We start from the raw sequence: 15,894 nt of genomic DNA, 5'->3' as shown, positions 1-15,894 counted from the left end.
TGCCGGGTCGGGTCAAGTACATACCAAATATAGTTATGGACTTAGACATTAATCCAACAGTCTCCCACTTGGATAAGTCTAAAACTATTATTGAGTATGACTTCAAAACCTAACTGGCAATCGTAGCTCTTAAAGCCGCTGTCGAACTCTGACCTTGCCGATGAACTCTGACCTTTGTCAATGACTTGTCCATTAGATAAGGGATCATATATTCCTCCATTCTAGATATCATATGGACTGAGACATGGATTATAATCATTCTCTCTGTCCATTTGTTGTTTCCCGATTTTCGATTTATGATGACTGACTGATTGAACAAATCAAATCAGTCTTGGCTTGGCCAAGCACTCACATGTGTCATCGCTAAATCATCGAGGGGCCCACAAATATCGCTTTTATCCCGAAGGTAAAAGGAATGGATAAACTTCGACTCATATGGCTTGTTCTACTACTTGTTAAATCATACACAAAGGCACGTTTTATAACATCGAGTTACCAAATGCGTTTTCGTGCAATCAATGTATAACCAACTCATAGTAACAACTCATATCTCTAGGTTTGAAGAATATAAGATATTATCGTCTCATGATCACTCGTGATAAAATCCATGAAGTGATTCAAATGAGTGCGGGTTGAATCCAATACTCAGAACTTATGAGCACTCATGAGTGTTGTAGCACCACTTTGTCCACCAACTTGGACCTCTACAAACCAACCCATGACAGTCTTGATTCATATCTACTTCCAACATATGACCGACTGTGGATGGTTTGAATAACTTAATCATTCAGGAAGAGCGACTTAGTTATTCTGGAAGTCAAAACATGCAAAGTGAAACACAAGAATAAATGAATCAAATATGGTATCAAACCCTATGAATATAAATAAACAGTTTTATTTATCACCATACTCATTACTCATTATTCATTGTTTCGGTTTTATCAACTTTATACCTGAATTAAAAACACTAGTTGTCCCATGCTCCAAGCATGTACACTATGTTTTTCTAAACAATAGCTTTGCCATACACCAAGTATGCACTCTATGTTTGTCCAATGATCCTTACTTTGTGAAATAAACCAATTGAACATAATTTCAATGATTCTAATTTCACAATCCCAAATCCTTATCGAAAAATGTGAGAATTTCAAATTCCTATCATTTATCGAAATCTGTTTAGATTTTAAACTTAGATGCACTGACCCTCCTGTAATGAATATGTACAAAGTCACAAAGACTTGTCAACAGTCATTATAAGGTATTCCAATGGAGATCAACTCCATGGAAACTAAGTCTCATATTTAAAGTACATTGCTTTGGACATGCTTCTTGCATTAAGTTTTCTAATCTTACACAGATAACTTCCACCTATGGAGACAACTCCATATTCTCATTTTGACTATCACTTCTGAATAAGAGATGCCTCTTTTCAGAATATGTCAATATGGTCCTTCCAAAATTAGCACTATACTTCCAACTGTCCCTGAGCAACCAATCTTTGGTAAACCTCAGATTGTCCTCGACAATTGCTTAATCATTTTAGTCATATCCAATTCTAGACCTTTTCCCTTCTTAATGCCTCTGGGCATTTGGAAAAATTTAGAAATGACAAATATTATAGCACATGCAATCGATCCTGTACCCAAAGCAAATGGTACACGATTCATGATGTCTCACATAAAGACATGATTCTAGACCAGTCTTTTGCTACAATATTTTTATTTGCCATGTTTTCAAAATTTGACTATGAAGAGGGATGCCGTAATCATAATCGAATTTTGAGAACGCAATATATAGAATTTCCTTAAGTTGAACCAATCCAACATGAAATTCATATATATATATATTCTTGACTAAAGATGATTAAGGTCTCAATCTAAGCCTTTAGAACTGAAATGAAGTATATCCTCTCCCTTAATTATAGCAAAACAACTTTTTCAATCCCTACAGCCTCACGAATTGAAACTTTTGTTTTCTATAATTAACATTGCTAACTTGCAACACTAACAATAATTATCATGCTCCCACTAACATGATGATTATTAGCATAACACTTATGCTCCCACTAGCTGTGACATATACTTAGAAATCAGCTGGACTTCTAGAAATCAATACTTTATTGACTTTCTTACCAAAGTTCAGATTTCTGATACGAGATGCTTTGATAAAACTTTATCAAAATCATACACCTTTCCTTAGATAGCATGCATGTGTGTCTAAACAATTTCAGAACTATGAAAAGGGATGTCGTAATCATAGTCTCAATTGTTTAGACCTTTTGCCATCTGCTTCAAATCTACTTGGTGGAAGTGTTTCCTCACCATCATTTTCATGAATCGGAGAGAAACCTTATGACCCTTAGATTTTATGGTGTATGTGTTCTTATCCATGTGAATCGTCAAAACCATAGTCACAAGACAAGGATAATGACAAATCCAAACTCATATGAACTGAACTTATGCAATCTTAACTTCTTGCCACCTGGCAGTACAGGGCCTGCCATTGCTTCCAAGTTGTTATGCAACCAATTGAGAACTTTTACAACTCCTATGCAAAGCCAACTTTAACTGGAATGGGCACAGAATATGTCAACACGATAGGTTATAAACCTCAAGTCGTGTGCTAGTGTAGAACCTCAGGTTTTATTCTTGATTAGTTCTTGAAATTCTTTTTAGGATCTTTAAGACTCCCACTGTCCTCTTGACATATAAGACTATCTTGCCAAATATTCAAGAGATAGTGCAGATTCTTTATCAAGACAAACACTTCACACAATTGGCCTTAGTTGGTATTTGTTTTATCCAAAACATCACAACTTACCAATTTCAAATGTACAAGAGTAGGACACTTTTACTCTTACATTTGACAAGTGTTTTAAACCTTTCTTTAAGATATGTCACTCAAGTTACAATCTTGGAGTATGACTCTAAGAATTGTTTTGGAACGAAGTATGACTCATCTTCCTGATCTAACCATTTCAACAATTCATGACTCCTCTTCTTAGTCATAAGAATGCACTAAGATGACCTTTAGAGGACTAATTGTGATATAATTTCTAAATCATTAAGATGATCACAAACATGATACTAAAGTACTCTCCCATCTTTTCAGATTTGAGAAACTTTTATCTTTCTGCCTAATTTGATTCTTCCCATTCGTTCTGCCATACATTGAGACTTTTCCAATGTTTCAGAATTATACTTAAACTTGTAAGTATAACCATATTTACTAAACTTTAGTAAATCAAATAGTCTTAACGAGCTTTGTGGTGGACATGACCAGTGCACAAGAATGTGTACTCGATCCCTTTAGTCCTTCACTTGACTCACACATCCATGTGAACAAGTAATTAGTCTTAATTTTCCAATGCTTGAAAGTTCTCATTCATCATACTATTCAACTTGCATGATTCCAAGTTTCGGTCCAATTGAAACTTGGTCGATGAGGAACTTTCCTGATTTGGTAAATTTAGACACTACCACAAATGAAAGAATCAAATCCATTTTCCAATATTGCTGTCAGTGGAATCATATAAGCAACAATTTTCCACAAATGCCATTGTAAGGATACTTCAAATAAATAAAATTAAACAATTTTCTTTTATTTTAAAACTTTGCGGAAAAACTTATCCTTACAATCCACATGGAAAATTGTTGTTATCTATTCCTTAGCAATATATCATAACTTCTTAAGCAACTGCTCAAAATTCTGATGCGATCGAAATCCACCTTCGCGATCAGAATCAACATATACTTCCTTTAAGATTTCTCTCTATTCTTTGATTCTTAAAACATCAACATGTGACCCAGTCACATCATGTAATGAGGATCTCAGAATAGAACTTAACAGAGTTAGATAATGAGCTCTACCTGATGTAGAGTCAAACTTATTGACTTTAACATCCTTAGGTAAATTTGGCAGCTTTGCAATCAACGCCCCTTCCTTTGGCAAAATAAACATATGGACCCTTTGGTAATGGGACTATCTCAGACTTAGCCTTTCTCTTTACCATTTGGTCAACCAGGTTGACCATGGCCAATCCCTTTCCATTGGGAAGAAAATGCTTTTTCTGGATTTCCAGTGTCACCATTGTCACTGTCCATAAAGTTTTTGGGAAGTTGATCTTCTAATCAAATTTGCTTCACTATCGTTCCAAATCATTTCTGATTCAGCAGCACCAAGCAAATAGATATGATCATTAAGGTTCATGTCATAGTCTATATCATAGTAGTCCCAAAGGAACTCACTATGTGACTTAGAAAGTGATTGAACATCCAACTTTCTCAAGACTTTGAAACCCAACTCTCCCGGCTTGTCAATATGTGACTTCATCTCTAAGATGTGATCACACATAGACCTTGCTTGCCATTAGGGCTTGAGTGACCTTGAACTTGTGGGTTAGGGAGAATAATTGGAGGAGGTGGAGGAAGTAAAGTTCCAAGAGATTTGGGAAGATCATAGATGTCTGAACTCGACATCTTTTGGGAGATATTCAAGATAGTTGATCTAAAGTCCTTAATATAACACCCAGTATGAAATATTAAGGCTAGGATCCAACAACCTATTTATAACTGGAATAGGGATGCCGTAATCCGAGTTATAAAATAGTTGAAGGTAGGTAAATGACGATTTACCAATTTCCACCATGAAAAACGAAATAATTTAATTAGGTTTTTTTACTTGGATTTGAAACTCCTAGATCTTTTGAGATTCATTGAACTTTTCAATGGCATGTTTCAATCTCGAGTGTGCCCTTCAGGTTTTGTGACTGGGATGCCGAGGATCACAAAACAAGGTGTGAAGTAACCATGCAAATATACTTGGTACCCTTAATATTTACCCCTCAATCAATGTGCCGGTTAACCACACGAGCTCCACCGATACTATGATAAATATTAAGTTACCCTTTGCCTACTTTGTTAAATCCAGGTTAGTGTGCCGGTTAACCACATACGCTCCACTAACGGTTTAAACAAAGTGCAAAGCGTAATTTCATGGATTAGCACCTTATTCACATTTTCCTAAGTAACTAAGATTGAGAATTAATAAAAGGTTTAGTTACTTAGTATTTATCATTAATACTTTTAATGAAGGGAGAATTATAGTCCTTGTCCTACCTGTTCGGCTAACGACCCTCCACCAGTCAAGGAAGCGGTGGGTGAAAGTGGACACCCATTAAGCTGCCATTTTATAGGCAACAACCTTATACCCCCCTTATAGACCGGCTTCGTGAATGAGGCCTACTAATGGTAAGACGACTTTCTATTATACATATAATATATTAAACTTTTAATATTATAATAGTATAAGGGTGTATTTTAGACATTTAAAATACTTGATGGTTTAATCTATTAATTAAACTAGACTTTTAATTTAATTAAACTCAAAGCATATATTTATGGATTTAATAATACTCTTTTAATTAAACGCTTTAATTAACTATTAATAAAGTCCATAAGAGTTAATTTGAACTATTCAACAAAACATCATAATTCCAATTATTAAACTCAAAATTAAAACCATTTAATTAATTGTTTAAGTTATGAACCCAAGAGTTTTAGAATTCAATTCTTTTTTTCATAAAAACTTTTCTCAAATTCCAAAACTTGAGGGCAAATTTTGTAATTCTTGAAAACCTTTGGATTCCATAACTTATGGAATTATTGGTGTTTTATGATGAAACTTTTCATGTTCCATAACTTAAGAACAAGTTATGGAATTCATTAAAACATTAACACCAAATTTTGTAACTCCATAAAAACTTTGAATCAATTTTTTTTTTTAAAAAAAAACTTTCATATCCATAACTTATGGAAGTTTCAAAAACCCTTAAGATCACAACTTTAAAAAAAAACTTTTGAGCTCCAAAATTTTATGACAAAATTTGTAACTCCTTAAAACATTTAGATCAAACTTTTAAAACTAATAAAATAATCATATCATTTTATCTTTTACTAAATTTGACCTAATTCAACTCATATAACAAATGATTCAAATTTTACAAATAATTCGTTTTTCACAAAACAAGTAATTATCTTAAAATTTAACAAACGTCATGTTTTTTTTCCTTTTTTTTTCCAACTTGAAAATAAAACATTTGCATCAATATAACAGAAAACAACCTGGCTCTGATACCACTGTTGGGTTTTGAGCATTCTAACACTCCTATGGTGTACATGCAACCCTATAAACCTTGGATCTATGTTTTCTCTATTATACATGCAAATATTAACTATTCCAAGGTTTCATCCTAACTAGCATATTATGAAGCACCTATACTACAAAGTTCTAGTTAGATGACATACCTTTTGATGTAGCTTGATGTCTTCAAGCTTTAAGAGCTTAGCCCCAATAGTGTGGAAGACTCAAATGGAATCACAAATCACCAAAACACCTTGGAAGAACTTGAGAGAATATGTATGCACACTAAAATCGGCCCACTCTTATTTTCACACACTTGTGCCAATTTTGTGAGCCAAGGACCCCTTTATATATTATGGAGGATTAGGGTTACATCCATGTAAACTCTAATACCCATGACCTTTCATTTACATAGGATCCATGGGTTAAAAGCTCCATGGACCATCCATGAAAGCTTAACCCAACCTCAATGAACTTGGCCCATTCCATATATATAAGAGTCCATATTTAATTAGTTCTTTTTGATCACTTAACTAATTCTAAATTAATTCTTGATCAATACTAATTAAATAATATGATTCCATATTAATATATTAGAACTTATAATATATTAATATAAATCATAAATATACTATTCTCAAAAGACTATCCATATAAATTGTGTCGGTGAAGTGCAACCCAAATGGACCATGCCGGGTCGGGTCAAGTACATACCAAATATAGTTATGGACTTAGACATTAATCCAACATTATCGTCCATCTACTATACCGACCATAATCATCATGAGTCAAACCCACATTCGACTATAACCCAATCAGGTGTTCAGGTTATGCTCTGTACCCCCAAAGCCTTAATCAGACAAGAATAGGTAGAGAGGCTCTAACATGACCCTCAACCTGGGTCCATCCACATAGCCACCATGCGTGACTAATGATGTGAAATGAAACCTCAACATCCATTCTTGTGGAATCCCTTAGAGCCATCGATTCTCCCCCACTTGGATTTGACTGCGCTCTTCCAAACCTCAAGATTTGACGGATTTCTAATCCATCTCGCAACCTTACAATTCAAACTGTCCACAACCTGAGCTTACAAGAACTATCATTCCATTACTAGCCCATCTTAGCGATCCCACACATTCCAAAACTAGATGAATACTTTCTGAAATCTCAACGAGCTCAATATTCCCAAGCGCTTTCCACTGACCCCACTACAATTCCTCAACGACTTATCGGATGATGAAGAGCAACATCACAAATATCAAAGCGGGTACCCAACTGATTCCACGACCTACTTGCACTTAGGGAAATTCCCATGTGAACCTGCAACTGACATCGATACGAAGGTATGAACTTGGTAACTACTGATCTCACGCCCACGATCAACCCACTCCTTATTCCTTCGAAACCATGAGGAACCCCTACATACCCTGCATCCGAACCCAGAATGTCCACATCGCGATTTTCTTGAATCCTTGCTGAAACTACCGAAGATTGAATCGACTGCTAATCTTTTCTCGCTTCATGCTTGTTTCGACCATAACCAATGCCTCCTACATCGTAATCCAAATCTAGTTCACCCAAACATCCCGTAAACACGGCTCTCGACATTCAAAATGGCATATGAAGATTCTCAAGATATAATGTCTAGACCATCATGAAGAAAACTATAATTTCTAGGTGGAGAATTAGATAGGCCACACATAGCTTCTCACACACAAACATACAATCATAAGCACTATTTATAAAAGCATGAAGGAAGTGAATACAACACATACCTGCGATGTCAACTGATGGAACTCGGATCCTCTCGGCCTGGGACTGGAATGCTCGACTTCTCACCACAGAAACCTCCACCCTGCCCTCGCGGCCATCAACAATCTTCAGAGTGACTAGAGCAGGTGTCCTCACTGCTACTCTCATCAACTCCAGACAATCGGCCTTCTTGTAGCCCACTTGGTTGCATTGAAAACATATCGAAACTGATTCTCGAGGGAAATACCTAATGAAATGACCCATCTTTCCGCAACTGAAACATCCCCTCCCTACCTCCTTACGACCTCCTTCATGGGTCCTCCTACACTTGGCACAACGCTCCCGGCCATGTTGGCCTCCCAAAAGTGAATCCCGAGTCCTGGGCCTCTTCTCCTGGCCCACTGTGGTCTGAATCTGCTCTGCCTTCCTCTTCGCGAGGTGCTCCAAATCAATCTCTCGCTCCCGTGCTCTAGCAATCATATCATTCAGGGTCTTTCACCCTGATATACTGATAGAGAATGTGTTATGGGTCTTATATAAATATATGGGTAAACATAGGGGACTTAATTGTAATATCTATTATTATCTATTTTGCACCCTATCTAGAATTATCTCAAGAATAGCATAAATAGAGTAGTGATAGGAGTAGTGAGGTATTGAGTATTTTGTAAGCTTTGAGTATCGACATTAGCTTGGGCAGAGGTTTCTCTTGGGAGAACTTTTCTGATTAGGGCAGGAGGACAATCATTTGGATTTCCTTTCTGATTTGTTCTTAATTCTATTTAGTAATCAAATAGCTTCCTAGATCTATATATCTCATATTTTAGTTCCATTTATCTGTTATTGGATTCACGTTCCTATCAATTGGTTCCGTTGCCGGGAAATCGAAATCAACCATGGTTACACCGGAGTCTCAAACTGTTACTCAACTTGAAGCAAGGATGGATGCGCATGATAAGAAACTTGAATCGTTATCAGATCAGTTAAGGGATCTTACCTCTTCAGTGAGATCGGTGTGTGAGGCTCTTAATAACCTACCCAAATCACTCGAAAAAATGACGGAAGGCTTACATCGACCCACATGCAAGCATTTTTCTCCAACTATGGAGACAGAGACTTCATTCTTCAGGGGACCAGCCATTAGCAACGATTACACTCTGATCGATGACTTAGGATCGTTGAATCAGGAGGGGGATGTAGAAGAATACATAGAGAATTTCCAAGCCCTATCAACTTTTCTTCCATACCAATCAGAGGAACAACGACTTGAAATATTTATTCGTGGTTTGCAAGCGGACATAAAGAACTGGCTTAGGTTACTCCGACCGACCACCTGTGAGAAAGCAATTGATCTCGCCCGACATGTTGCCACCGCCATCACCGCTCCGGGAGAACGTCCAAGCGTGAATGGTAAGGTATCAAAATATACTTCTGGCTCCAATTTAAATTCGCACTATGGCCCACATGATTTGACCGAGCAGTCAATTGGGCCTAATTCACAGACCAGTCAAGCACTCGTACCCAATACTGCGTCTCTTCAATTACCACTAAAACCCTACAAATCGCCAAAATTGATTGTTATCCCTACTTGTAATGTCATTACTACGAGCCTGTTTAAACAAGAAGGGGAAGACGAGGATTCAAATTTGAAATGTAATTATTCAACTTTCGTGAAATCTCTGACGTCGAATTCTGAGTCGGAAGCCAAAACACAGCACCATGATCTTCACGATGAGGACTCTTGTCTCACCGTGAATCTAAAAGACGAATTACTTGTACCTGCAATCTCCCTGCGGTCTATTGATCGCTTAACCCAATTTTATAAACCCACTTGTAAGATAAAAGCATCCGATATATACCAAGAATTGGCTACCAGTAGTATTGAAAACTCTTGTTTGAACAACAGAATTCATGGAATTCTCTCTAAAAATCGATGCAATCAATCCCTCAAAATGGTTGAGACACTATTATATTTGGATTGTTTGAACAAATGGGCATGTGTTATTGGTTATTCAAATCTTGTTTTCATGAAGGATGATACAACCAAAGCTTATGGAGACCTTGAAGCCAACAGTTGGACCCATAAGAAGATCTTATTGTTGTGAGAAGCTATGAAATTCTTCTATAAAGATAAGATAGAGATTGCCAAACGGAAATTAAACACCAGATTGAAGGGGGACAAGGTCATCCCTACAGTCATACTAGAATATGGAATTGGAGAGAAGGGAAAAATCGCATCTGGTAATGAAGGTTCCATCCCTGCAAATGCTACACTACAAATAATATCATGGAGGGTCCCTACAGATATTACAGATGACAAGAAAGTCATCCAGAAAAGCTTAGAAGAAGGGGAGGGATTCCAGCTCCCAAATGAAGGGGTTGTTTTTCAATTTAAGTTGGTAGGTAAGCTGAAGTATGGTATTGTATTCATCAGGAAAGGTCATGATGATATTGAGCCTTTCAATTTCAAGGCAGATAAAGAGCAGGAAGTTGATAGGCTTGAAGAAGTTGTGATGATGATGAAGAAAGGTGAAGTAGCTCTTCTGAGTATTGCACCAGAATATGCTTTTGGTTTTATCGATTTCAAGCAAGAATTAGCAGTATTGCCGCCTAATGCCACTGGTACATTTGAAATCGAGCTTGTCTCTTTTCTTAAGGACAAAGAATCCTGGGATAGGAACACCACCAAAGAGAAGATTATAACTTTTGGAAAAAATAAGAAATAAATGGAAGGATATCGAGCTACGCTCAAGCTTTTCATCTATTATACCTTAAAGGTTGCTATAAAGTGCAGAAAGCTGTCATCTTTTGGCCAGCCATCAATGAAAGAAGTTGTGTTGATTGAATCCAATGAAAGAGAGGAAACTAGTTGTGTTGACAGCAAGGTAAAACAAAGGAAGCAATGGTTGATTCCATGGCAACAATGTCCAATCAAAGAAGCAAAAGTGCCTTTCAAACAAAAAGTCAATTTCCTAACTCCTGGCTTGAGGACAAGCCTCTTCTTCAAGACGGTGGTATTGATAGAGAATGTGCTATGGGTCTTATATAAATATATGGGTAAACATGGGGGACTTAATTGTAATATCTATTATTATCTATTTTGCACCCTATCTAGAATTATCTCAAGAATAGCATAAATAGAGTAATGATAGGAGTCGTGAGGTATTGAGTATTTTGTAAGCTTTGAGTATCGGCATTAGCTTGGGCAGAGGTTTCTCTTGGGAGAACTTTTCTGATTAGGGCAGGAGGACAATCATTTGGATTTCCTTTCTGATTTGTTCTTAATTCTATTTAGTAATCAAATAGCTTCCTAGATCTATATATCTCATATTTTAGTTCCATTTATCTGTTATTGGATTCACGTTCCTATCACATACTCACAAACTCCCTGATGTCATCCTTCAGCATATCATGATACCTTACCTTCTTCATATCCTCGTCCGCTGCATACTGCAGAACCAATAAAGTCCTCTCCTGAAATTCGACAATGATCTCTGCCACAGTCTCAGTAGTCTGACGAAGGTCCTGAATCTACATTTCCAACTGCTGCACCTTAATAGTTGGTGCAAACTCTGCCCTAAACCGGGTCACAAACTCATCCCAAATCATCGTCTCCAGGGCCTCGCCTCTTAAAGCGAAGTCTACCTCCTCCCACCAATCTCGAGCTCTGTCTTTCAGAAGACAGGAAGCAAATCTGACCTTCGACCCCTCGGGGTAGAAACTCGTGTAAAAAGCGTTCACCATGTCTGTTAACCACCTCCTACTAGTAATGAGGTCCTTTTCCCCAAAGAACTCGGGAGCTCCACAATCGCCAAAATCTCAGTATGGAACGCGCCCAAACGCTCATCCAAAATCTCCATAATCCCCTCCTTGACCGTACCAAAGATTACATGAATCTGATCCGAAATACCGTGGGTGATCTCCGACGAGATAAACTCCCGCATCCGCTCATTAATTGGCTCAGGACCTGCACCTGATTCTGAACCAGAACATGAACCTCCTTCACGTGTTCTCATCACCATACTGAATAGAAATCATACAAATGATTAGAACATACCCAAGAATCCCCAACCAATAGGCTTCCTAGACTCTCCGTGACTCCCCTTGATTCGAGTATGGATCCTATGCTTTCAGTAGTACGAGCCCAATACTACCTTCAACACCTACCCATACTTTCCCCAAGAATAGTCCCAAATCCTCTAAGTTACCTTCTCAAACCAGTACTCCAAGTACTCGCTAAACAGCGCAGCCGAACCCGCTAACCTCCTAGGCTCTCCAAGGTTCCCGACCTCACCCTGCCATCTTCAGTTGAAGAACTCCTAATAATATCAGTTAACTACTTCATGAATATAGTCACATGCAACAAAGCTTAGATAATCCTTCGAGTAAGAGACTCATCCCCACAACGGTTAGACTCAGACAAGAGTTGCGCAATAGGGTCCAATCGATCACTCTTAGATTATTTAACCTTTGCAACATGTGACTCAACATATTCACTTAATAGTTAAATCACATTACTAAGAGTTCCACAAAGCACAAAGCAAGCAACATTCGAGCAATAACACTCCAAACTACTAGCCAAACGGAGGACATTTCAAGCTCACTTACTACCAATAAGGATTTCGAATCTAAGGCATCATTCAATTCCTCTTAGGCTACAAGGCATCACATATCAGGCCAATCCATACAATCATCTAAAATCCATACTAGCATGCAACTTGAAATCTCAATCAATCAAACATATAAAGATATCTCTCCTAGCTTAAAATCATGAGCAGATCCCTAGCCCTAATTCTAGCGTGCAATTCTCATAACATATAACATAACAAACATGTATGGGTATTCTGGGAATCAGTTACTTGAGCTCGGCTGATTGCACACACCACACCCCTTTCTTTTATTAGAAAATCATTTAATAAAACATTTATTTTATGAAAATTTTACCAAACCCCCAGTTTGAGTTCAGACACACCTTAGAGTCTGCCTGAATCCCTCAAACAAGGTTCTGATACCAACTTGTAACATCCCAAAAATTTCGATAAAATTTTCATTTTTAAATTCATTTCAAACATACAATAATCATATTAAAATAGTCGAGAGTAAATCATAATCATATATTATGAAAGTAAAAAATCCTAAAATCACGTGATGCAGAAAATCATAGGTGGATGCAGTGCGGTCAGGCCGGGCCATTCCCTTTTGAGTTGGAAGTACCTGAAACATAAACCGAAAACCATAAGTACAAAGCTTAGTGAGTTTACCCTAAAATACCTCATACCATCCAAACATACAGTCAAGCTTATCTGGGTGCTTGCATTCCCTTTCGGGGTCTTTTAACGGGATACTGTCAAGCATATCTGGGTGCTTGAATTCCCCTTCGGTCTATTTCAACCGGCTACTGTCAAGCATATCTGGGTGCTTTCATTCCCCTTCGGTCGTTTTCAACCGGATACTGTCAAGCATATCTAGGTGCTTGCAATCCCCTTCGATCTATTTCAGCCGGATATCGGGTCTTCACCGCCTACCACTACCACATAATATCATAACAAAAGAATCACAAAGACATCAAATATATACATGCATAACAGATGATTATCACAGACACCATCATCACACTACAAGCATAAACTAGTGGGCTGGCATTGGTGCCTTCGACCCACAGATACAGTGAAGGAAACTCACCTGAATCGCAAAGCTGACTTCAACTAACTGCTCTCCTGCCAAAAGACGGGTGCTCGACACCTCCTATTAATCCACACAAGATAAACCCTAAGTCTACCTTCTAAAAATAGAATCTTGACCCAAAGTGTAACACCCTGATCCTGGTACACATTTAAATTATTAATGTATTCATTTTGTAAGAGCTACTCGACGAGTGCTACCCCTAACTCGTTGAGTAGATGCCAGTTTGGACGCGGGATTTAAGTGGTCTACTCGACGAGTCGAAAGCCTCGACTCGAAGAGTAGGTTCGTCAGGAGGAAACCCTAATCTTTAGGGTTTGCACCCTATTTAAGCATCATATTCAGCCTCAACTCCAGTCTTTATCACCTCCCAACCCCACTCTCGAAACCCTAATCGATCTTGTGCATTCTTGAGCCTTTTCATTGCATTTTGTGTGGTTTGAAGCTAGGAAAAGGAAGGAAAAGAGTGAAGACACAAGAAGGGGGCAGAAGATCTAGAGTTTTTGTGGCATCTCAGACTTGTTAAAGGTATAAATCTTATAACTTGGCTTCTATCCACTTAGATCTTCATGTATTTATTGTCACTTTTTGGGCCATTTCCAAGGTCATTTCGGGATTTGAACCTTGGGGGATGAAAGGACTTCAGATCTGGAAATGACTGAGCTTTAGAAACTCAAAGTTGCCACCTTTATTCAGCCATAGCCCCATGCCATGACTTAGACCTCCATTCTAGCTTGTAATTAGTGTTTTAGCCTTATATCTGATGGGTTTTGAGCATTCTAACACTTCCTAAGTGTACATGCAACCCTAATAACCTTGAATCTATGTTTTCTCTATATACATGCAAATTTCTTTTTCAAGGTTATTTCCTAACTTGCATGGCATGGGGATTACATAAAACATAAAAACTAGTAGAAATACATACCTTGTTGTTGCTTGGATTCCTTCAAGACTTTGTGAGCCTAGCACCCCAAATGTTGTGCCTCAAATGCTTCACACAACGCCACAAGACTTGGAATAACTTGAGAGAATACTTCTAGCACTCAAAATCGGTTATGCCCTCTCTAGTAACACTAGGTCACGATTTTGCTAGCCATAGGGTTCCTTTTATAGTGTTGTCACAATTAGGGTTTACACATGAATGTCCTTAATTGTCATGACTCTTGATTTCTCATGACCCATGGGTTTGTAACTCCCATGGACTATCCATGGAGCTCCATATGGTTATAACCAAACCCATAAACCATGGATCATTAATCCACCATAAAAGAATTGATGATTGTCATAATCAACCCTATATATTTAATTAGTCTCACTTTGATCACCAAATTAATACTAGATTAATACTTGATCAATACTAATTAAATAATACTATTATTAATATATTAGAACTTATAATATATTAATAATCATGAGTGCCTTATTCTCTCATTTAGTCTATCCAAGTATTGCAATGCCATGCAACCCAAATGGACCATGCCGGGCCGGGTCAAGTACATACCAAATAAAGTTATGGACTTAGACACTATATCCAACAGTCTCCCACTTGGATAAGTCTAATAACTATATTTGCAAATATGACTTCAAAATCCGACTAGCAATCGTAGCTCTTTCAAAGTCTCTCGGAACTGAGATGATGATGATACACCATTTAAGATAAGTGATCATATAATCCTCTGTTCTCATGATATCAGCCGGACAAACACATGGAACATGGTCTTACTTATTGTCCAGCATTTGTTTCTCGATCTCTGATTTGTTTCGACATAGAACTAAATTGAACACATCAATTAGATTCTGATCGGGCCCGGTACATAGGTCAAAACCAAATCATCGAGGGGCCCAGATATCGCTTCTATTTCTAGAAGGAACAGATAAACTTCGACTGATATGCTTGTACTAACTACTTGTTGAATTATTCACAAAGGCACGTTTTATGACATCGAGTTACCAATGCGTTTTCGTGCAATCAATGAATAACCAACTCATAGTCAACAACTCATATCTCTAGGTTTGAAGATTTATATGATATTACCGTCTCACGATCACTCGAGATAAATTCCATGAAGTGATGCAAGTGAGCGTGGTTTGGATCCAATACTCAGCCCTTATGAGTACTCATGAATGTTGTAGCAACCATTGCATTGTCCAAAGCACTTTAGACAAATCATACAAGCCAAATTCATGACAGTCTTGATTCATATCTACTTCCAACATATGACTGACTGTGGATGGTTTGAATAATATAATATATACCATAACATAATTATTCTGGAAGTCAAAACATGCAAAGTGAAACACAAGAATAATACTAAT

General features: G+C 37.6%; 1 pseudogene; it reads left to right on the top strand.

Moving 5' to 3' along the window:
• The first annotated feature begins 10,007 nt into the window (after window positions 1-10,007).
• On the top strand, window positions 10,008-10,622 carry LOC145158645 (peptidyl-prolyl cis-trans isomerase FKBP62 pseudogene; annotated as a pseudogene).
• The last annotated feature ends 5,272 nt before the right edge of the window (window positions 10,623-15,894 follow it).

Source organism: Lactuca virosa, chromosome 2 (genome assembly GCF_052849685.1).
Source record: "Lactuca virosa cultivar CGN04683 chromosome 2, Lactuca_virosa_CGN04683_v6, whole genome shotgun sequence".
Taxonomy (NCBI): domain Eukaryota; kingdom Viridiplantae; phylum Streptophyta; class Magnoliopsida; order Asterales; family Asteraceae; genus Lactuca; species Lactuca virosa.
This window is presented reverse-complemented; position numbering and strand designations above follow the sequence as displayed.